Genomic DNA, 24,397 nt, shown 5'->3' with positions numbered 1-24,397 from the left:
CTCTCTCTCTCTCTCTCTCTCTCTCTCTCTCTCTCTCTCTCTCTCTCCTCTCTCACTGTGTGTGTGTGTATCTGTGTATGTTAGTGCTTTGCTGTCTACTCCAGGCATCCAATTCCTGTTTCAGTGTGAGTATAGGCAAAATAGCAACCAACATTCTTCTTGCCAAATAAGGTATGCTTCTGGAGGTATCTAGTTCTTAATGCCTAACGTGAAGACATTTGGGAACTTTGGACATTCAAACTGTTTCCCTATATCTCAAGGTTATTCAGTGCTTAAAAAATTGCTATGTGGGATTGTCCAGGACACATTAAGTCCAGGGCCCAAGAAATACTCTGCCACAATTAAATGCCATGAGATTGCTTGGTGTGCTGGATAAGTTTGCCATCAACATCATTTTAAGATTGAAAAAGGCAATGCTCTCTAACTTTTTCTTTCCAAAAGCTGGAAGGGAGATCTATACTTAGTTTACCTGTTGGTAGGAAAATATGCATGATAGCAGCTTCTCTATGAATTCCCGATTCAATATGAGATTCCATATTCTGCGTCTCCCATAGCCATTGGGTTTATCTATACATTTAATAGGACAGAATGCTGTGTTACTAAAAATTATAACTCTGAATCATGAATGTTGGAAGATTTAAACTCTTGGAATTTGGTATGTAACTATATTTTATAAATTGAAATAGGTAGTAAAATGTTTACATACTCATATATAGACACAAATCATATATATATATACATATATATATGTGTGTGTGTGTGTGTGTATATATATATGTATATAATGTTTTAAATCACACACTATAATCAAAAACAACATTTAATTATCAAAGGCCTCATTTTACTATAATTTGCAGTCACTTAACGACACAGATACCCAAAATTATTCTAAAATTTTCCAATAATATCAATAGCTATAAACATTTAGATGTTTGTTAAAATACAAAGTTGAATTAAATTTAAAGTAGGATAAGCATCTTCTCTTAGAAAGCTAAAACATCCATAATAATCTTTCAAACTTATCTAATGTATTAAGATGTGAGAATCCCCTGCATTAGAACATGGACCTACTTTTGGGAACTCGTACCCAAAATTCTCTCAAGGACAGGAGTTTCATGATAGCTATTTACATGAAGACTTTGTGACCTTCTGGGAATTGCATGAGATGTTTTCTGTATCTGTTCAACACTGTAGCTTCCTTGTGTGGCATGTTCTAGAAGTCAAGTCTTTCTAGAAAAGGCCTGAGGCTTTGTCATCTAGGAGTGAGTCCCTTGGATCTAAATTTGTGTAGAATAGAAATATTCCTAAGTGTTGACCTATGGCCTTTGGGACACTAGGATGTGTCTTATGCAAAGACTCAGGATCAAGATGCAGTCCTGGACCCTATACTGCTTTCCTTCTGGTCACTGAATGTGAACAACTCTCATAGCTGTGCTCATTCAAGATATAACAACTATTGCTTCTGTAAAATTTACATCGCCCAATTGTCACTGAGCTGAGAAACTATGAGTCACTTCCAGTCTTTTCCAGTTCCCTGGAGCTCCTCTCAAAGAGATAATGAAGACATGTGTCAAAGTTAAATGAGAACCAACCCCAGGGGGTAAGAGTAGATATAGCCATTGAGAGGGATAGAAATGACAAAGGCTTGAATGCAAGGACAAGCTTCTGAGAGCACAGGATGAGGAGGGCACAGGATGAGGAAGATGTTTCCCTCCATTGAGAGAATACAATGCAACAAAAGGTACTAATGATAAGAGAAAGTCATTAGAATCTTAGAAGATAGTCACAAATAAGGCAGCCTGAGGGTGGCACCATGGCTTTGTATTCCTCTGAAGGAATGTTTTGTATGAGGGTGATAAGACATTCCACAAGACAGGCAGGAAGCAGGAAGAAGTAGTAGTATGCTTGACCAAAGTAAAGATGAAAAGATAGAGATGTGAGTGTGTAGGAAGAGCTAAGTTGGGAGGAGTAAGGAGAGGAGGAGGAGGGTAAGGAGAGGAAGAGAAAAAGGAAGAGGAGGAGTTAGGGAGAGCAGAGATGTAGGAGTAATGGAAAGCCACGCAGATATGGAGAGTAGTCGTGGGTAACAACTTTTATTTAGGTTAGCTAATTGGGAAACACCACTCTTTGTATAGGCGTATTTGTTGAGCATTACCAAACATATAAAGCCTTTGATTAACCATTAAGCATTAGATTCTCATTTTCTTACTGGGCTCACATGGATGGTGGGATGGTCTGGGCAATGCCCAACCTTGCAGAGACAGCATGGAAGATTGGCAGAGCCATCTCCCATGCTGGCATCTCATAGTTTCCAGGGCTGGTGTCTCTGGCTGGCCATTTCTAACTGCAGTGCACACGTGGCCTCTGGCCACGGAACGTGGTGCCTGACCTAGTCATAGCTGCTGTAGCTTAGATAATCGGCTTGACCAGTGGCTGATTTTAAATAATTACTTCAACACAAGTGCTATACAACTATGTACATATGTTTTCAAGAATATATTTTGATTATTTCTGGTGGACCTTGTTTACCTAGATAGCTAGTTCCCATTGAGCAATGGCAATCTTTTATGAATGTACAAATATAACATAACAAAATCTTATCCAAATTCACCAAAAAAAAAATAGTACAAACATACATGGTTTGTAGACACCAGGCCATTTTGGTATGAGAGATCTTTAGCCTATATGAATAGGTATTTTAATAGATGCACATTTAGGATTACTTGATTCTTAGATGTATTAAAATATCTTCTGTTGTTTATTCTTCTTTCATTCCTACAATATACTAGAGTTTGTGATTCTCTGGAAGCCATATTGTATCCCTGCAAGAACATAGCAATGAACTAAACGTAAAATAAAAGTATGTAACATACTTATCTTGTCATTACTATTGTTTATTTGTGATAGTGACACTGTATGCATTTGTACTTCCTATTATGTGAAACATTGACACTATGTGGTCCTGATTTGAGTAGCCTGCCATAAAATCTCTGAGGCTCCAGGAAGAAAATTTTAATCTTTACATGATGCTGAACAAGTTTCTTTGGAGCTAAACACATGCATCAATTCTGAAGCCCCATTTTAGCATCTTTCTATTTCAGATCATCTCTTTCACCATTCACCTAAAGGTCAAGAACACAAGGATTTCAAAGGTACTATTTCTGTTCTTTACTGTAGCTTCATTGTGCCTTATTATTGGGAGGCATCTTGGTATAAAGAAATGAAAATCACCTTCAGGGACCACAATCCACAGAATGACCAGCAGAGTCAACTAACCAGGTCCCTTGGGGTTCTCAGAGTCTGAAACACCAACCAAAGAACATACACAGATTAGACCTAGGACTCCTGGCTCACATGTAGCAGATATGCAGCTTAGCTTTCATATGGGTCCCAAAAAACTGGACCAGGAGCTATTCCACAACCCATCCCATGTGCAGTCACCAACGGTAGACACTGATGTGGATGTCAGGAAGTGCATGCTGACAGGAATCTGATATAGCTGTCTTCTTAGAGGTCTGCAAGAGTCTGACATATTCAGAGGCAGATGCTCACAGCTAACCACTGAACTGATCAAGGGGTTCTTAATGGAGGAGTTAGAGAGAAGACTGAAGGAGCTGAAAGGGTTTGCAACCCCATGAGGAGAGCAACAATACCAACCAACCAGAGCTCCCATGGTCTAAGTCACCAGCCTGGGAGCACATAGGAAGGGACCCATGGCTCTAGCTGTATATGTATGGGAGGATGGCCTTGTTGGGCATAAGTAAGAGAGGAGATCCTTGGTCCTATGAAGGCTGGACACTGAGTGTGAGGAAAATCCAGGGTGGGGAAGTGGGAGGTAGGGGGTAGGTGGGGGCACATTCTTATAGAAGCAGAAGTAGAGATGACTGGATAGGGAGTTCTTCAGCAGGGGGGAGTTGGAAATAGAGTAATGGGATAACATCTGAAATGTAAATAAAATGTCCAATAAAAAAAGATAGAGAGAGAAAAAACTGTTGCCTATATGTGGAATATGTTCAACTATCTGGACTGCCTTGTCTGGCCTCAGTGGGAGAGGAAGCCCCTAGCCTTGCAGAGACTTGAAGTACCCAGATTGGATGGGGGGGCAGGATACCCAATGCTCTCCCACTCACTCAGAGGAGGAGAGGGAGATAGGAGAAGGATTTTGGGAGGGATAACTGGGAGCAGGGCAGTGAGTAGGATGTAAAGTAAATTAAAATTAAATTAAAAAGAAAGAAATGAAAATATGAATCTCTTTCCTTTTCATTTTAAACAGTATCATTTTACTCTGGGTTTGAACTATATTCAAAACAGCTTCCTGCTCCATATCTTCCTGCTTCTTTCTCCAAAATTCTTGGACAGCCACTTTTCCAGCTTGGAATTGAATATTTACATTGAAAGAATTTAACAACAAATGAACTAGAACATAACTGCATTCATTCCATACTATACAAGTTGCTCTTGGGATATGAGTTTCATGTATGAGCACAAGGGTTTAAAAGAACACCTGGGTTTAAAAGAACAGAAAATGACAAAAGTCACATACTGAAGTATGTAATATTCAAAACATATGAGAATTAATTGCAAAAAAATGGTAAATTATAAAATTGATTCAGCAGAGGAAAATTTCTTCTCTTATGAGTATCCATTGAAAACCCAAAGTTACCCAAGGAAAGAGGCTATGAGGCTCTGCCCAAGCAGGCTATTAGTGTTTGTATTCTGAAAGAGGGAGCTATAGTACTGAGGTAGGTATTTAGATTTGCCTTTGCTGAAACTACAGATTCCTCACATGAGTCCAAAAGATAATGGAAAGCAGTGTCAAAGTATTTTATCTCTGTCATTGCACCTTGTCTGCCTCTTATACTCTCACTGAAGATACAGTGATAACTTGTCTTTAATCTTTCTTAAGTCAACTTAATTACAAGCAGCAGAATCTCAGAGCAGAAGTATCGTGCTAACTAAGGGCAATCATTCATGATGGTGATGCTATATCCTGGAGTAGAAGCCATCTCTGTATAGTAACCAGATTGATGCTCCCAAGTGATAACATTAACAAAACTTCTTCAGATCATCTTCTGAAAGCAACTAATACAGAAGTCAGGCAGACTACGTTTGACGAAGACATCATACTCCTCTCACCCCTGTCGCTATTCTTTTCTATTCACACTAGAGCGCATGCAGTGTTCCAAAAACACATTTAGATCATTCTATTTATCCTACTTTTCAGAGCACCACATCTAACAAGTCTGTTCTTTCAGTACATTTTTTTTCTTTTATGAAAAGTTGCATATAAAGAAGAGTGGTCCAGACTAGCCTGTTTGAACTTCTAGAATCAGGTTGCATGTTAAAATCTTCAGTAACTGAATAAAAAAATCCAAACTATTGTTTCTGCTTTTTTACCACACTTTTCTACATGATTTTTGTAGAGCCATGCACTGTGTGGAGGCAAGTGTTCCAAGACTCAAATGTAAGTAATGACCCAGTAGACTAGCTATTTCCTTTTGGACAAATTAAAGTCTGCAGGAATCAATGATTTGAATAAACCTGCAAATCAAATAATATCCCAACTAAGTCTTTTGATGGACTGAGTAAATAGACAATCCAAATATTCTGATTTTACACAAATAAATGTTATAATTTATTGTAAGGGTGAAAGAGGTATACTTACACTTAAGAAACCTCAGTTGTCATAACCAGTTTTAAAATGGTAACATAAAGAAGTTGGCAATGCAGGACAGCAAATACTAGCACTTTGGAGGCTGAGACATAAGCCTCCAAATCAATCAATCAATCAACAAAGAAAAATAAGCATACCAACTAATTATCAATCAAATACTCTAATTTGTCTTGTTCATGTGAATCATTTGTGTGTATGTATGTATGTGTGTGTGTATACACATATATGTACATATCAATGCATGTGCCCTTCTGCATGTGTTTATATTTATATGTGTTCATGCTACTATGAGTGACCACAAGGTAAACACATGCTACATCATAAATGCAGAGGTCAAGCTAGCTTTGCCACAATTCATGTCTCTACCTCCCATCTTACTGTAGAAGAACTGAGATTACAGTCATTTACAGCTGCTTCTGGCTTTACATAGATCCTGTGGATCTGAACTTTGCTCCTCACACTTGAATAGCAAGGGCTACACCCTCTGAATTATTTTCTCAGTCCCTGTTTTATTCCTAACGTTATCCATTTGATCATGGAAAAGGAATATGAGATTAGATCTCACATTAATATGTCTTTTTGGAGAAAACCTCTTTGTAGTGGATCCTTTGCATGCCCTGTGGAATGTACTTTATTGTCTCTTCTTCACACTTCATGCCCTTGTAAAGATGTTTTCTTCATTTGAAAGAACCCAAGATGCTGCTTCTCTCTCTCTCTCTCTCTCTCTCTCTCTCTCTCTCTCTCTCTCTCTCTCTCTCTCTCTCTCTCTCTCTCCCTCCCCCCACCTCTCCTGTCAAACTCTTTGAAGGCATTGGGATGACAGTTCTGGGTCGGACTGAGTTTAATCTTTTTCTTTCAAATCAAATTATGGGGAAAATGCCAGGGAAATGGCTCCCTAACAGCTGGCATTGTTCAGAAATCACCAAGCTTGGTGAATTTGTAAGATAAGTGTCTAAATTGTGGAGAAAGGCAGACAGCTTCTCCTCTCAGGCTGATATCTGAAGAACTAATGACTAAATGACTCAATTTCCCTCTCCACACAATGGTCTGCCTGCAAGACTGGAGAGGCTCTCGGAATTCAGGGACCTCTCCAAAAACCAGCTTGTTGCAAAGCTGATTCTGAGTCTCTTCCATTGCTTTTATTTGTTATTTAATAATCTTGCAACTTTTAAAGCTTATCAGGCTAGAAGAAGGTGGATTCTCGTTTTAGGTGACCTGAGATCCACAGTACTATCAAGGTACTAGGAGAAATGCGCTCCCTCAAAACAAGGATGAGAGTGTATAAGCCAAAAAGGAAGAAGCAATTCTTAAAAGTATTATTGGAGAGGCACCTTATTCACATTAAATACTAAAATATTAAAATTGATAGAAGTGAATAAGTGAATTACTTAGTCTCCCCATGCATTAAAATTAATTTTTCATCACCTTTTCAGGCCACTTCCCATTGGCTTTTTAAAGCCCTCTTAATATTTTATTTGATAGAGGAAACAGGTTTCCTTTTGACATATTTGGGATTCCAGGAGTTCAACAACTATTACCACAAACAGATATCTCAGTCCCAATAGAGACATAACAAAGAATAGATTTATCTCTCACATTGAACTAGACACAGTTCTTCTAAGTAGACTCCCCCATCAATGCTTCTATTCATGGATCCATTCTCTCCTGTGTGCAATGCCACCTTTCTATCTTCCTCTGCCCGCCTAACCATTGTCATCTTGAAAACTTATACTTAAAACCCTGAAAGAAAAGGTAGGGTCTTTACATTTGAGACATGTTGGCAAGATCCTGGGTTTCATGGTGATAAGGGATGATGCTCCCCAATTTCTGGAGATGTCAGGAGGGAATTTTAAGACCATAGCAGATAGTAAGGTAGAGGCTAAAAGCAAAGTGGACAAATGACACAATGAATCATGTAAGTATCTTACTGATCTCCATAGATAAACTTACCAAGAAACTAACAATGAAGCCTTCCTCCGGTTACCTCTGCCACTGACTCATGCTGAATCTGAACTCCTTGTTGTAAGGAATGCACTAGGATTTCTAACTACTATCACTCCTTTATGTGCCCCTTCTTTGCTACAATCATCACCACATTGATAATGTGTGTACAGGAAGGATTATCAGAATAAACTACAGAATAATCTCATTTTACTTTAAAATATGTTTTCCAAAGATCATAAGATAGTAGCAAACACAAGGGAATGGATTTGACTCAGACAATGCATTCAACTCCCGAATCCACATCAGCACCTTATTACCTGAGTTTTCATTTTAGGACCTCTATACAAGTATAAAGGCAAAAACTTGCTTCCTGCCCTTCTGGAATTAGTGACTCTGTGCAAGTCAATTTAGATGATTAAGAGAATAATCCCTCTTTACTGATAATAATATTTTTATTTCCTTGGAAACTACACAGAAAAGTGATGCCCACCTACAGAGGCAGTTATGTCCATGGGATGATGATTTCGGAAGTGGCAAATGATGGGCTGTATTATGGATGAATATTGTTTATCTCAGTGTGTTATGAAGACTTGTTTTATCCCTAGCAAGGATAATTGTGCTCCTATTTTTCACGTAGGAGAAAGGTATCTCTGCAAATGGAAATATATGGCCTACATTTAGGCAGAATGTAGATGAGATCACTTCCTCTTATATCTTCTGCATCTCATTGGTTTTAACTCAAAATAATCAATAGGCCAAAGTCACAGATCAGGGATAGTGTTTCTTAATCCCCTAGATCAACAGCTATTTTGAGGCCAGCTAGTGATTAGACTGTGTTTCCATATTGTTGAAAAATGTTTTTTTTTTAAATCATGTCTCTTAAGAAGTCTCTTAAGGAAGTTGTAAAGATGTTCTATTTCAGATCACATATGTAAAGGCAAAAGTACAAATAAATTATGCAATTACAATGCTGTCATGATTCTGACAGTACTCAGTTAAAAACATCAGTGTATAAACCAGTTCAACATATTCCTTTTGATGATCTGAGGAAACAAGTCAAACACCATGAGCTTCACTCAACTCAAGGGAAGACGCTGATGATGCTCCATAATTCACCAGGGGTCATTTTATTAGTCAGCCCCAAGGGATGGAGGTCAGTTTCTAAACTCCTAAGTTTGAGCTCTGTCTACATAATATTCTCTAATGGGAAGAGAAGACACACAGTAATGTTTACTTAGTAAAAGGATCTCTTAGATGGAAAAGCATTCAAAGAAAGGAACACAAAGCTATGCTATATTGATAGTGTTCTAAAAGAGACTGGAGAGGCTAGTCAGTGCCTAAGAGCACTGCCTGATCCATTAGAAAATTGAATTAAGTCTCCAGCATTTTTATGACAGCACAAACCATCTTTAACTACACTTCTAGAAATCTGATGCCCTCTTCTGATCCCAGCAGATACTTTCATAGGCAGTGTGTGTGTATGTGTGTGTGTGTATGTGTGTCCTGTATGTGTGGGTGTGTGTCCTGTATGTGTGTGTGTGTCCTGTGTGTGTGTGTGTGTGTGTGTGTGCAAGATACATGCATGATCAGAAAGTCTCAGAGTCTTTAAAAATGTGCTAGGTTTTGCAAATAACTGAAAGGTATATATGCTTATGTGCAAACATATATGAGCCTGGATGCCATCCATTGAAAAGAATTTAAAGCGTTTAATGAAACACACCTGAAATTTAAAGAAGTTACTGAAAGCACCTTAGGAAATACAAGTTAGTGCCTTAGAACTTCTCTATTCTCTATCAAATTTGACAAGAAGCCAAATTTGTAGTGTTGTCTAACTCCTTTGCCTACTTGATTGAAGAGGCCCAGAGTTCTCAACTCTGGCATTTACAAAGTTGCTAAAATCATAGTATATACTTTCTCACCCCAGAGCAGAGCAATCATTACTAATGAACCCTCTGACCTATCCACCATGTAACAGCAATGTATGTTCTTCACCTTAATTGCAGTCACCCTCTTTGTTCTTATCAGACTCGCTCATTTTCTGCTCCCATAACAACCACAGCTCTTCTAAGATCTTGTCTTTGCTTATATTGTTCTTCTTATCTGTAATGAATTGTTTTATCCTTCCTCTCAGTCCTAACAAAGTCCTCATCAAGATGTCCTTACACTCTATCTCCCCTTTGTCACCTCTGTCTCCAATTCAGAAGTGAAGTCATCTGCTGTAAATATTCACAGTATCATTTTCTCTCTGCGTGGTCTTGCTAGTTATGTTTTACAGATTTGTGTTTCTTCTGACACTTAAGGTAACACAGTCTTTCACTCATCTTCGATTATCACCCCAGAGGCTGATGGCTGGAATATAAAGTATTTCATAAAGTAACTGATTATTAGATTTTAGGAAAACATAGGAGTAGAAGAAGTCTCATCTATAGGTTGAGTTCAGGTTACAGGGACCCTTGAAAAATGCAGGGATTTGGGACTCAAACTGATAGATATTTCAAGATGTTCTGGATTTGTGCTGAAATAGAAGATGTGATTTGAATGTGAAATGCTCTCTACAGATTCATGTGTTTGAACACTTGGTCCACATCTGTGCTGTTTAGGAAGGTCATGGACTATTTAGAAGCCAGAGCTTCACTGAGTATGTTACCAGAGGTAGGGCTTTAGGCTTTGCAATCCATTCACTTGCTGCTACCTATATGCAGTTACAATGTGACCAGCAAGCTCAACCCCTTCCATAGCCTCATGCCTACTTGCATACTGCCATACTTAGTCCATCATAATGGACTTCACCCCTCAGGAGTTGTGAGCTGAAATAACCCTTTTTCTCTCAAGCCACTATTGTTAGGATATTTTATCACAGCGCCAGAAAAGTGACTAAAGCAGAAGTTATCAGATGAGAAAGACCAGGTCTTCTTGGGTAAACACGACATCTTGATGGAAATAAGAAGATGATCTGAGTCACATCAATTAGGGCTGATTCTCATTTTTGTTCCCTCTCTACCTCTATGACTTTAATAAAGGCAAAAAACACTCTCTAGATGTTAAATTCTTAATTTTTAATGGGGTCCACATAAATCCCTTACAGCTAGGCCTGACTAGTAGTAAGTCCTCAAGAAATATTAGCCATCATTAAATTAGCTACTTAGAAACATAAAAAAGAGCATTGACCTGAGCATCTGTGCTCTGGAATGTGCTGACGTTTAGAGAAATGGTACCAATGAGGTCAAATATCAACAGCTGAATATCTATCTGGACTGGAACTCAAGGAAAAATGGGATAGATTTGGTAAAGTCACAGATCTCTACACCAAGCTAACAATACAGCAAATACATTCATCAAGTGTAGAGGAACAATCTATAAAACCCAGAAGCTTGACTTATTTATTTGCAATAAGAATTAGAACTAGTAAGTAGATACAATGTCAGTGTTTATGGATAAGCATGTGATCAAGCTGTGGACAAATGAGTCAGCTAGTCAAATTATAATTCATAGATCATTTGCAAGGAACATAAATAGTCTCAAGCATGTGATCAAGATTACACCAAGACTATCCACTCTGCTGAAGATGCATGTCAACTACTGCTTGGAATACCACACCCTCCCAGTGTCAGAGAGTACTCCTTTGCTTCTGAGCTGACTCCAGCATCACTCTTCCCACCACTATCGCCTACTTATAGAATGACTTGTTGGATGGATATTTTTGAAGTGCCATTAAACATTTCCACACTACCATTAGTTTTGCCTGAATGTTATGATTTTTGACAGTCAATGACCATTTTGGATTATATATATATATATATATATATATATATATATATATGTGTGTGTGTGTGTGTGTGTGTGTGTGTGTGTGTGTGTGTGTGTGTGATGTATTGTGTGTATGTGCAGCACACATATTTGTTATGGTGGATATATGAATTGATGCATATGTGTGTATCAACATGTGTCCCTGTGATTCTGCAAGCCAGAAATCTATGTTAGTTGTCTCTATCATGCGTTATCATTATTTTGTGAGATATGCTCTCTCACTGAGCCTGAAGCACATTCACTTCGCTAGGCTGACTGCCAAAGAGATGAAGGGCTCTGTTTGTCTCTTTCTACCAATGCTTGGGATGCAAGTGCATGCTATGATGTCCTGCTTTTTATGTGGATTCTTAATTTCTGTCTTCTTGTACAATAGGCACCTAACTGAAATTACTCCCCACCCACCATGGGTTGTTTACCAAGACTATTTTAAGATCACCTCTTTTACACTCTTATGGTAGCCTTCTTGACAATCTGAGAGATTCGGAATGAGAGATTTCACTCTCCCTTTTGCTAAGAGCTTTCCTGTACTTGTCTGTAAGCCGTGTGATCATTTGCATGAGTTACATAATAAATGACTCACAAAACTTATTGCATCAAAGGTTTATTTTAAGCTCCTTTGTTTGCTAACCACAGTGTGTCAGTATTTGTATTTGAGAAACTTGAGATTCTCTTTCTTGTAGTCATCCTGGTTGCTGTCAACATTTGAACTTAGCCATGACTTAGAGGACCATCTTTTGTGGCTCTCTTGTATTTTTATAACACATCAGGAGCTACGATGGGGAATAGACTCCACCTCTTGAGAGGAGAAGTGGCAACAATCCTGTGGTCAGATTTCCCAAAACTTACTGTGGATGAGGATAAACTGCAGCAGAACAAACTAATGAATGAGCGCACCTTCAGAGACGTGAGTAATGACTGATTGAAATAGACCCTTGAAATGAAAGTTCTAAATCCCAGAAGTTTAGGAAATGTACACATCTAGAAAACAACCAAAAAGTTCCCAATTGCTCAAAGCAGTGCAAGCCAGGCAGCCTACAGTATTCTCTCTAAATACTGAAACATTATGACTCCATGAATATAATTATCATGGGTGTAGAAAGCTCTGAGTGGAGGGTGACATTAAGGGAGCCTTTTTAAGAAGTTGACACTGACCATTCCTGCACAGTGGTCAAATCTGATGGATTTCATCATCTTCCTCCTGCATCCACAGCACTCAATTGATCGTATCGCCTTCAATATCTCTTTTGTGGTTAAAGGCTGCTCCCGAGACTGACCTGGCTGAGTTGCTCAGTTTTGTCAATTTCAATTCAACTTGATATCCTTCCACCCTTTCCTAGAAAAAGAAAAAGCTTTGTGGTCGATGTTGAAAAGAAAAAGACAACCGCAAAAAGGTAAGAAAACTTACAGAAGATTTAAACACCACAAGAAATCTTCTGAACTGCTTTCCTCCTCTCGAACATCTCTAGCCTGCCTAGGTTAACAATCGTCAATTCACCTTTTCTGAGAATAGCTAAAATTTAACTTTACTCTTATCCTTTCAGTCAGACACAACAGACACTTGTTTCTTCCATATTTTCTTCTATCTTTTCCTCTTTTGAAAATTAAGAATGCATAATTGCAAGCTTGGGAGATGGCTCTGTGGGTAGTGCTACATAAGCAAAAAAAAAAAAAAAAAAAAAACCTGAACTTAAACAATGTTCAAATACAAATGTTTTTAAAAAATCTTGGAGATACATATCTTTAACACCAGCATGGGGGTGAGTCAGGGAGGTACATCCCAGGGGACTGACAGGCAGAGAGCTTAGCTGAAACATTCAGCTGCAGGCGCATTGAGAGATTCATAGACTAACGTGAAGAGCCAGAAAGATGGATCAGGGGGTAAAAGTGCTTGCCGTGCAAGCCTGATGACATGAGTTCAATTCCCAAAACACACAGAAGACAGATTGGCTTTTGAGAACTGTCAACTGACTTGTATAGGTGTGCTTTGCTGTGTGCTTGCACCTGCACATGTTTGTGCTCTGCTGCTCTCATGCCCTTCCCTCTATCACACACATATGCACAAATAATAATGAAAACAATAATAATGATGATGATGATAAAAATAATAACAAATTTAAGACAGTGGGAAGTCATAAAAGAAGACATTTTATGTCAACCTGCCAACCTCTGGCTTCCACATTACAACAGGCACACAAACACACACACGTACACACACATATACACACACACTACACATGTTTAATTTAATTTGAATATAACCTGTGCTTTATAGCCTTATGCTTGTACTCCATCTCATTTTCTATATCAGAAACATACTTGCAGAGAATTATCTGGGATCTATATTATGAAGCATGGCATTTATAGGTTCTTAGCCTCAGATCCTGCATGCCTTTTTAATACCAATGAGTAATCCTGACATGAGCAATAGCACCAGCGTCATAGCAAGAATGCTGCAGCAGTCAGGTCTCTCACAGCATCCCAGTTATAACTTCATAATTTCTTAGTATATTTTATACAACACTATGTTAAGTCTTTGATCTTAAATAGACCCCAAAGGCCATGGGTTGAAGGACTAGTCACTGGTCCCTGTTCTGTTGTTTTGCTCTTATACTGTGAGCAGTCAGGTCATTACAGCTAGAGTAATGCTAAGAGGGTACATTGAGACTCCAGCTCCTGGCTCTCTGACTTAATTCTTCACATCTACAAAAGACAAACATCTTTGCCCTACCCATGATCCCTGCCTTATTATTCTTCCTCCTCAAAGTTCACAGAGCCAAATGAATACTGAGTGATCCCTCAGAAAACATGAGTCAAGTTAATCCTTTCCTTCTTTGAACAGTTTACCTGAGCATTTTATTGAAGGAGTACAGAGTGGGCAACGCACTTAGTCTTTGTCCCAGAGAATTTGCTCTTTCAGGGGCTGGTATTTATCAAATTTAACTTTGTGTTTATAACACATATCCTCTACCTTCTCTATATCCTATTTCCTCCTTTTCTCCTGACAACACTCTCCCTCAGCAGGCTTCTTTCAGATTATTAACATGGTCTCATTGCCTCAGCACTGCTGTCTTACTTATCTCTCCTTGCTCCTCCATTAAGCTCCAGGTTCTCCTCTACCTCGGCATCTAATTCCTTAAAAGAATAGCTTGCACCTGCTCTCTCTGCTGAGCCATTTAGACACCCCTGAATTCTATGCAATCTGGTCTTCACCACTTTTGTTTCATTTGCCTTAAAAGAAAAGAGTCATAAACTATTTGTTTGTAAAAAAAAAAAAAGTCTATTCTTACGTTTACATAAAGATTATGCTATACAAATATAAAATTTTAAGCAATGCTTACTTACCCTTACAATAGTATCCTTTTAATGATCCTTTGAGACTTCATCCTTTATGAAATTGTATTCTTCGAATTCTATCGAGGAGGAAACACAATGAGTCACAGTACAAACTGCTTCCTCACACTTATGGTTAGTTGGTATTCTATCATGCCCAGCTCACCCTGCGTGCTTCAGATTAGAAGTGAATTCTCTGATTACTAGTCATACATACTTCTTTGTCAACTCACAAATTCCATACTTACTAACTCAGCCTGATTATAACCAAAGATGGTTTTTCTATTTGGACTTATTATTATAATGACACATTTTAATTAAATAATATATCAACCAATAAAATATGTATGCAACGAGTTATAATCATTTCTTTCATGAGATCTAAATTGAAAAGATTTGATGCAGGCAATTTGAAAAGAACAAAACACAACAAACCCTGTTAAATTAAAGTGAGGCATTGGTTATACGAGGAAGAGAAGTCGTAAAACTCCTAAGAGCTGTCATTCATAAGACTCATCATCACTTTACAGAGACCAAAATGAAAATTCCAAAATGAGGCAGCGATATGGCTCATGTAGACAATATAAGCAGCAGGCTTCTCAGCTGAAAACAACTGTTGTTGGAAAAGTAGACTCACAGATAATAGAATTCAATGATCATTTACTTTTGGAAAATTCATTTAAATATTTTGATAAGTCCACAATGGCCAATCATACTGCTTATCACACTGCTTATTCTGATGCAGGGAAGAGCTCAGTAGCTCCGATCAGATGTGATGTTAAACCCAGGTCAACTACTCATGCTCTGTGCATCCCTGGGCAAATTACTTCCCATCTCCAAGCTCTTATAACCTTGAATAAAATAATTGAAACAATAATATTTAATTTATGAGTGAAAACACAAAATGCTCCCCCACACATAGACACACGCATGCACGCACTCACGCACACACACACACACACACACACACACTACATTATAGACTGTATACATGATCTGCCCTCAACTTACTCTTCAGAATAAAATTCTGCTTTATCAAGAACACTTATATAATTACATTAAGGCACAGTTATGCCAACCATTCATTTGTTTGTAACGTTATGGTTGAGGTATGCATAGCCCTGAGAGTATATGTAAAATGATCTTTGTCACCAGGCTATCTCTCAGGAACTAGCAGTACGTACCCAGTTACTTCCCACAGCTCAGAGAGTTCTATCCATTCTCTCCTGTGAAAATCACATGAGATTTCTCACAAGCTCTTAGCAGTCTTTAGGATTAGAATGTTTACATACACTGCCTTTACTTTGGAAGCATGAACTCTCTAGCCTGTCCCTAGACCTCTCATCTTCCAACATTCCTTTGCAACATGCTGTTTTCTCAATGCGAGCACCATCCTTTCCTCTCTCTGCAACAGTCTTTAAATCACTCCTTACCCCACCCTTTAAAATTCCAATAATTCTTGGTCTGGATTCATAAAAAAATTAATTCCTGCCATCTCTGTTGTGCCATTAGACATTCCTCATTATTCACAATCCATTCTCTAATGTCACCACTTCTGTTTCACTTTCCTTCAAAAGCACCATAAAATATCTATTTACCAAGAGAAAACACACACACACACACACATCACACATCACACATCACACATCACACATTTATACATTGGAAAACTCCAACTATTTCAGAGAGTGGGGAGTATGTTTTAACTCTGTCTTCTTTACTTCTTATGTTGAACCCTGCATAAATTCAAGCTTTTTGGCATGCAGAGCTCTTTTCAAAGAACAATGGGTACATTAGCTCTGGCAAATCTAGACACTAAGGTTAACATGGAGAGTGGCTTCAGCACCAAAACCAGACAAGACTACCATCCTACCAAACTATTTGGAGGTTCATATCAATCAATATTCAAGACTTTGAGGTGGTATTCCCTAAGTAACCATATATCCCATATAGCTCTTCCTGTATGTTCCTATTGTGCTTGCTCAGTCCAAATGACTAGACTTTGGCTTAGTTTCCTTAGTTTGTCCCTAAGGTATAAAGCTAAAATCTCACAGCCTATTTGAAATGATCACACATTATCTTTACTTGTGTTTTCCAATGTATCACCCACTGTACTCCTTTGCTGGTGGATACGTTAATGTGAAAAGTTCCAAAAAGACAGTAGATTCTAACTTCCATGAAATATGCCCCAACTTCTTCACAAATCAATTATTTTGTAGACAAGGTCTATAGAACATTGGTTCTGACCTAATTATGGAATAAGGCCATTGTTACATTTTTGAAGATGCTCTGAAGTTGACACTATCTCCCACTTCATCAAGTTATGCCCAAGATGATAGTTTATGCCACCCCCCCACCTTCTCATCCTTGTTTCCATTTTTTGTTGCCTTTGAGGATTAAGATTGATTCTTACCCTTTTCATCTCATTCTGTAGTACTTAGCAGCTGGAAAATTATTGATGATAGATTGACTGATCTCATTAAATAGGCCCCAAGGGCAAGTAGTATACAGAACGGTGACATTGAACAGCAGAGGGAGTAGAGCTTCTGTTTCAAGTTGCATCAAACAGAAAGCCTTAGAAAGTCCATGCCCTAGATCAGCACATAGTGTCCTTGAGGGCCAAGAGGTAGAATGTTCAAGGGACAGCAGGTGTGAGACACAAAGCAGTGCCAGCAAAATTAAGCATCCATACAATGCTAGGGTATGGGAGGTACCAACTTCCCATTAATAGAGAGACAAGGAAGAGGGAAGGAGGGATGAACATATGGAAAACTCAGCAGGGAAAACATAGTGATTCTTTGCTCACAAGAAACTGAATAATTGATAGGAGAAGATAAGTGTACTGTTGATGAATCAAATAGAAAAAAAAAACCTTATGGAATGTGTCAATGAGGTCAGTGACAGGATATGGAGAAACTTTATAATCAGCCAAGATCCTTGTGGACCTTATAGTCAGGAATAAGAATTTAGGAATCACACAGAGTGCAATTATGTGTGATACTAACAGAAAAGGAAAAAGCAATCTGTGGGGGTGATTCACACAGTGAGTAATTGACTCTGAGTTTGGATTGTAATTGCAGCAATGGGACCTCTGGACAAAATGATGACTGTGGGGGCTGCAATCAGGCAGGTCCTAGATCCAGTAGCTTCCTGGGGGACCTAGTGAATTAAGAAGAAGGAAATAATGCATTGTCCTTATCTGTCCTCCTGAACCTAGAATGTGAAAGCTGAATTCCTTGACACAGCTTCCCAGAGTCAACACAAGCATGGCAGAGGTGCCATGTGCTAGGTCTAAAACAGTCCTCTCAGCAGCTCAGGTAGGCACAGATACCTTGTGTCCATAATCTCTGCTTCTGAATGACAAAACTCCTGGTGACCTTCTTCAGGCCTCTTAGCACTTGGACTGACATCATTCTTCTAAGTCTAAAGTGACCCTGCATCTCCCAGCATCCTTCCTCAAGCAAAATCTTCTCTCCTGTGGTAATCCCTCTCCAGCTTGTTCAGACTACAGAGCCTCCCTTTTTCTGTGGCTTAGTCTGTAGGTCTAGTAAACAGCAGTGATGCCATTGATCGCAGTTTGAGTCTTATCACTCTTAAAGATCACATAAGCTTCTTAAAAGGCAGACCTGTATCCACAATAACATCCAGCACAGGCCAGAGACGTTAATTGCTTAGTGAATAATATTGATTAATTGATTATTTAGCTCACTTCACACTTGTGTTTCTTGGCTTAGGTTCCTGATGTTTAGGAAAAAAAGTTTCAGTGGAATTCAGCAGATTTAATTCTAATCATATATATATATATATATATATATATATATATATATATATATTCCTTATTATATATATTATAATATATATATAAATTAATTACTAGGAACAATACAGATAAACTTTAAAAGTAAAATGAGCAATTACCCAAATTAGGCTGAATTTTGCTAATATCCAAAAAGACCACACCTTAAAACAGTAGTAAAACATCAGTGTTATACATAGATTTCAAAAACAAAAGTGATAACTTTGGTTTGAAGATTTGGGAATTATATGCATTCCAAATTTTAGTGGAACACAAACTGAATCTTCACATAATTCAATCGAATTGCTCTGTTCAAAATAATATTTTCGCTAGCCTGTCCTACTAAAAAAGTATATTTTGTCCAAAGTTGTAAGTACTGTAATGTTTATGTATTATTACTATTTGTGATAGGAAAGCAGCTGTATACATCTATGTACACCAGTAAGATACTGTTAAATTTATCTATATATCAGGATATCTTTATTACCAAACATCATAATATGAAAGCATAAGTGAGAAGGAGGCATTATCAAGATGGTGTGTATGCACACCAGATAAGTAACCCATGAGAACCATGCTCTGTAATGCATGATGATCCCTCCAAATCTTGAAGATATCCTAAGTTGAACACATAGGCACCATGACTCTCTATTACCATGATGCCTACTTAATGCACCTAAACAAAGCAAGGATCCCAGCTCAGAGTCTTTCCTACCTGGTGAACTGGAAATTGTCACTCATTCTTGGTGAGACATATCATATCACATATCACTAGGGAAAACAAAGGTAACAATTCAAAGAAGAGTTTCTGCTAAGAGAGTATCACATTTGTACCACCATAAAGTCACAGAATCATAAGTCAAGCTATCATAAATCAGAGGTCACCTGTATGTATACAAATGATGGTGCTTATGTTTCAAATGTGCATGAGTGAATATATCTACATTAATTGATCTGATCTACTCAGATTAATGCAAAGGAAGAGAACTTAAAAGGAATTAACCAAAATGGCCATAGCAAGTAATCCATGACTTTCAGAAGAACAGAATTAGGGAGGAGAGAAAACAATGTGCTTTAGCATAAAAATGACTAAACATGAGACAAAAGATCTAAGCCAGGGAACTTCAGCTCAGCCATGAGTTGTGTAGATACAATGTGCCTATACACATATACAGAACATCATCTGGCTCAGGCAGCCATTAGCACAGGCACTCATGGAGGCAATTCAGAAAGAATGAATTTCAAACATGCAGGGGGTGTCCCCCCTTCTTGCCTTGACAAGTCTTCCCTCTCACACTTCAGCACTATTCCTCCAGTCCCTTTGTGCTTCCCCAGTCTGCATTTATCTGACCCTCTCAGAAGTCCTCTACCATGTCTGCATCAATCAATTGATGATGAATAATGAATTATTTTGTGACTTTGGTGGGGGTAGCTTTCAAATAAGCTGGTGTTCCCATGTTCTAATGTTTACGTTTTACCTTGACTCTTCAACAGGTGGGAGAATGAGAAGAGTCCATTCTCTTTCTTGATATTCCTCTTTGTATATGTGTTTTTCTTCGATTTCCTCTTTCCCCTGGTCCCTGCTCTACAGAGGCTCTTTTCACAGTAAGAATCCAAAGGTCTTATCTAGGTGTAGAACATGGATACTTCTTCCTCCAAGCTCAAGGCACCTCAGGTCCCACTAAGATACAAGGGTAATATGGCACTTTAATTATCACGAAGGTCTTTTTCTCTGATGGACCTCATGACAATTGAGTAACTGAACACCTGCCCATAGCAAAATGACCTCCTCAAATTAGAGAGCGTAAAATCTCACAGTCAAACTCAGCTACAGTTATGTAACTATATGAAAAAGAAGCACTGTAAGAACAGGAATGCTATTTCAATTGTTGATTCTCGGTATTGGTTATTGTGTTCTGTGTTGTAAAAGCTGGGAAAATAATTCTTAAGTATTAGTCAATCACATTCCATCCCTTGCTTGGTCTTCATCAAAGGAAGTCAGGCCAGCAATTGGTCCCAGGGCAGAGTAGCCTCTGTTCAGTACAACTGGTCCCCAGGGCTACTGATTGTTCTGCTCTTGGAAGGGAAAGGAACTGCTAAAACTTCCCAGAGTCCTCAGGGTCATCTCTGTTTTCCTACCCTCTGGGCTTTTACTCGGCTGTCTTCATTCTCCCAATTTCCTAACTCCTAGAATTTCATAATAGATGCACAATACATTTTTAATGAATTAAATTAACATTTTTAGTAACATCACAGAAATAAAAGCTATGCCTCTGGCTGAATGTAAAATAGAGTTGCTACCTAAAATTTAAGAGGCAGGGAGAAAAGAGAAATGAGAAAGAAAAACAAAAAAAAAAGAAACAAAGATTTTAATTCAATAATCATATAGCAGAAGCAGAAGAAGGAATGCAAAGGTGGACATGAAGAACTCATGAAGACGTATGCATAGTATACTGAAAATCTGCTATAACATATAAAAAGCCTGTGATGGGTTTTAAATTAGGAGAGCACTGTGAACAAAGGTTTGATTTAGATAGCTGAGTTCATAGCAGTAGAGATGATAGGCAGATGGCCAAAAACTTCTGCAAAAGAGCTAAAAAAGAGACAGTGGCAATGGCCTCTGTGGAGGAACATATGCTAAAAAGACCTAGCAACTCTAACCATAATTTGGAGTCTGGAACACAGAGGCATCAGTGACTCAGAGATGGTGGTTCAAGGGCTGGGTGGAGGTCAGTGTCATGCACAGAGAAAGAAAAATCAAGGGTTTATTAGGCTGTGGTAAAAACTCAGATCAACACAGGACATCATAATTCTGAGGTACCATGGGTAGCTTCAGGAAAACATGAGGTGTGGACACGAAGACATTGAAAACACATGCTCAGAGCTCCATCAAAGGGCTTAGGGTTGTGAGTTACTGATTCTGCTACAGAACTGAAGCACAAGGTCACTGAAATGGTGACATGATAACTCCAAAACACTGAGGATGAAGAAAGTACAGAATCGCCATTGCCTTCCCATTTCTACCCCATCATCAAAGTTCAATTGCTGTCTTGGGTTGTTTCATTTAGGATAAGTCAGGTAACTTTTTGAGTGTCCATGCTCACCTCATACCCTGTCACACTAATTTTTCCTCTCTTGTGGCTATGCATCAAGTCACTCTGCAAATGTACAGCTTTCTCTGGTGATGTTCTTAAGGACAGTGTGGGACTGGAGCCTTTGAGTCTGGGGAGACTAAGATGGAAAATGTACTCTACTCCTTAAAAAACTAGCATCAGTTAAAAAAATTTGTCAATGTGGATCTGCTCTTGTGGCATTTTATAATCAGTTGTCAATTTTTTAGCAGTTATACAAGTGTCATTATTCTGAAGTCAAAGGTAGATTACCCTACAAGTAGAAACCTCAAATGTTTCAAATGTGGTTAAAGTTTTGACATAACTTCAACACATTCCCTAACAAATTAATGATAATTTGTGTGAATTTGTAATACTATGATTAAAATCACTAAGTAAGGCAACATAATATTTTGATGTGACATTTTTTGTTTCAGCACATCAAAAGACATCCAGAATAATGTAATCCAATCAACATATTTCCTATACAGAACCAGGTATACAACACAAACCTCAGTCAAGTACAGTATCAAAGCTGTTCGTGTTAACTTCCATCCTTGTGAACACTCTATCTCTCTGATTCTCTAGGTGAGGAAGTATGTCCTCATATCTGTCATAGCTGACTTTAGTTGTCACCTTGACACACGTGGGAACAAGAAGACTCAACTAAGAAATTGTCACCATGAGATTAGCCTGTGACCATTTCCATGAGCCAATTTTAAAAATTGCTAATTGGTGTAGGAAGGAGTGTCCCATTTGCAACTGTCTCATCCTTGGGCAGGTGGTCCTAGGCTGTATAATATAGTTAAAATAGCAAGCCAGAAGAAGTTATCCAGTTGATAGTGTACATCCATGGTCTTTGGTTCCATTCTTGCCTCAAGATTCCTGCTTGAGTCCCTGCCATGTTGAGTCCAAGGTGTTCTGTGGTGTGGAAATGAAGCCAAATAAAGCCTTTTCCTTCCCCCACATTCCTTGGGTCATGATGTTTATTAAAGTAACAGAAACCAAACTAGGACAATGTTTGCCACAAAAAGCAACAAATATCTAAATGTACTTTTCTAAACAACTTTCCTCGCAGGTAGACAAAGGAATTACAAAGAAGACTGGTCAGTCAGAAGCTGCAACTAGAGTCAGCATTGGCAATGTTTGACCAGAAGGAAGAAAACCAGAAATGCCATATGGGACAACAAAAAACCATATGGGACACATGCAGAAGGAAGAGAAAAACAGAGTCTCTGAGAATTTAATATGAGAAACCACTCAGAAAGAATTTGGGTTTAGTTTTGGGACAAAAAGATATTTGTGAGAATTTAAAGATGAGATTGCAGGCAAATGCATAAAAAGCATAATGCACTCAGTATTGAGGAAGGGGAAATAGAGCATGTGTGGGGTATAGTCACTTTCAGCCACAGAGAGAACTCATTCAAGAGCTTTCTCTCCTCAGTGGCCTCTTTCCCATTTGGATCCACCCGTCAATCACACCCCTAAGGGAGCACAGTGGTGTGAACAGGATCTTCCCAAGGCACTCCTTCCATTATCTTCGCTAAACCTGCTTCCGCTGTGGGGATGCACACAGATTGCTCACATTAAGAAGCAAATTGATTGTGAGCTGAGTTTTGTCTACCAACAATTTTTAATATGTAATCTTGTCATGAGTGAACGAAAGTCATTAATAATACAGTAAGCAAAATGTGCTACAGTTAACCTTAAATTATAACTTACAAAGAGCATTCTTGCAGTTTCTTCTTTGATTTATGAGCTCAGTTTATTCTATGCAAATTCATGCACAGTTTCTAATAAGAGGGAGGAGGAAAGATAAAGGAGCTTTGAATATTTTATAAGCTTTTCCCACTTACCTTAATTTAGAATTATGAGGTTGAATATGTAAGTAGAGAATAATTACCTATTACCAGTCTCCTACATAGTCTATCTATTTCAGCTCTGAGCATCCTGTGCGAAGCACAACATAACTGTTTTACTACCTGTACCCCTGTGAATATGATAATTAGGCCTCCTTCAGTGTTACTTGTTGCTGACACATGAGAAGACAGACATGGTAATGTAACCAGTCAGTCCTGCAGTGTTGTTTAATGTCGCTTTTAAAAGTAATACACCCATTACTCAATATTTCATTCAGTGCATGTGGCAAAGTGTCCTTTTTAAGACATCTTGTACACTGAAATTTTCCATGTCTTTCTTCTCCCATTGTATTTAAGTAAAGAGGGTGCTATAGAAACAAATACATTGATGGTCTAAAAAATGTATCATCACGGAAACAGCATGAAAGCTCTGTCCTTTCACCCACTTCCTCACACTCATCCACACCCTCTCGCATATCAATAGTGTGTCTCTATACCTTATCCCTGGTGAAGACATTCTGGCTTTAGGCCATACCAAGCCAAGATAAGGTGGATAAGGAGAAACAGAAGAAAACCCATGGGAAGGCCTGGTGGAAGCAAGCTGAAATGTATGAGTAAAGGATGTCTTTTGGTCACAAAGATGCTCAGGTGTTTATTGACTAGAACAAAGATGTCTCTTTTCAGGGCTTAGGAGGAATTAACTGCATCACAAGAATGATGTGGTGACAACTTGAAGCCTCTACAGGAATGGAATGTTTCAGAAGACAGAGATTTTGAGGAAGGGTTTGGAAAAACCCCTTAAAGGCAAGCTCCTCTCTCTCTCTCTCTCTCTCTCTCTCTCTCTCTCTCTCTCTCTCTCTCTCTCTCTCTCTAAAGG

The sequence above is a fragment of the Grammomys surdaster genome, unplaced genomic scaffold (assembly GCF_004785775.1).
Source record: "Grammomys surdaster isolate TR1022 unplaced genomic scaffold, NIH_TR_1.0 243, whole genome shotgun sequence".
Taxonomy (NCBI): Eukaryota; Metazoa; Chordata; class Mammalia; order Rodentia; family Muridae; genus Grammomys; species Grammomys surdaster.
The sequence above is the reverse complement of the archived record's forward strand: the minus strand, read 5'-3'. Positions refer to the sequence as shown.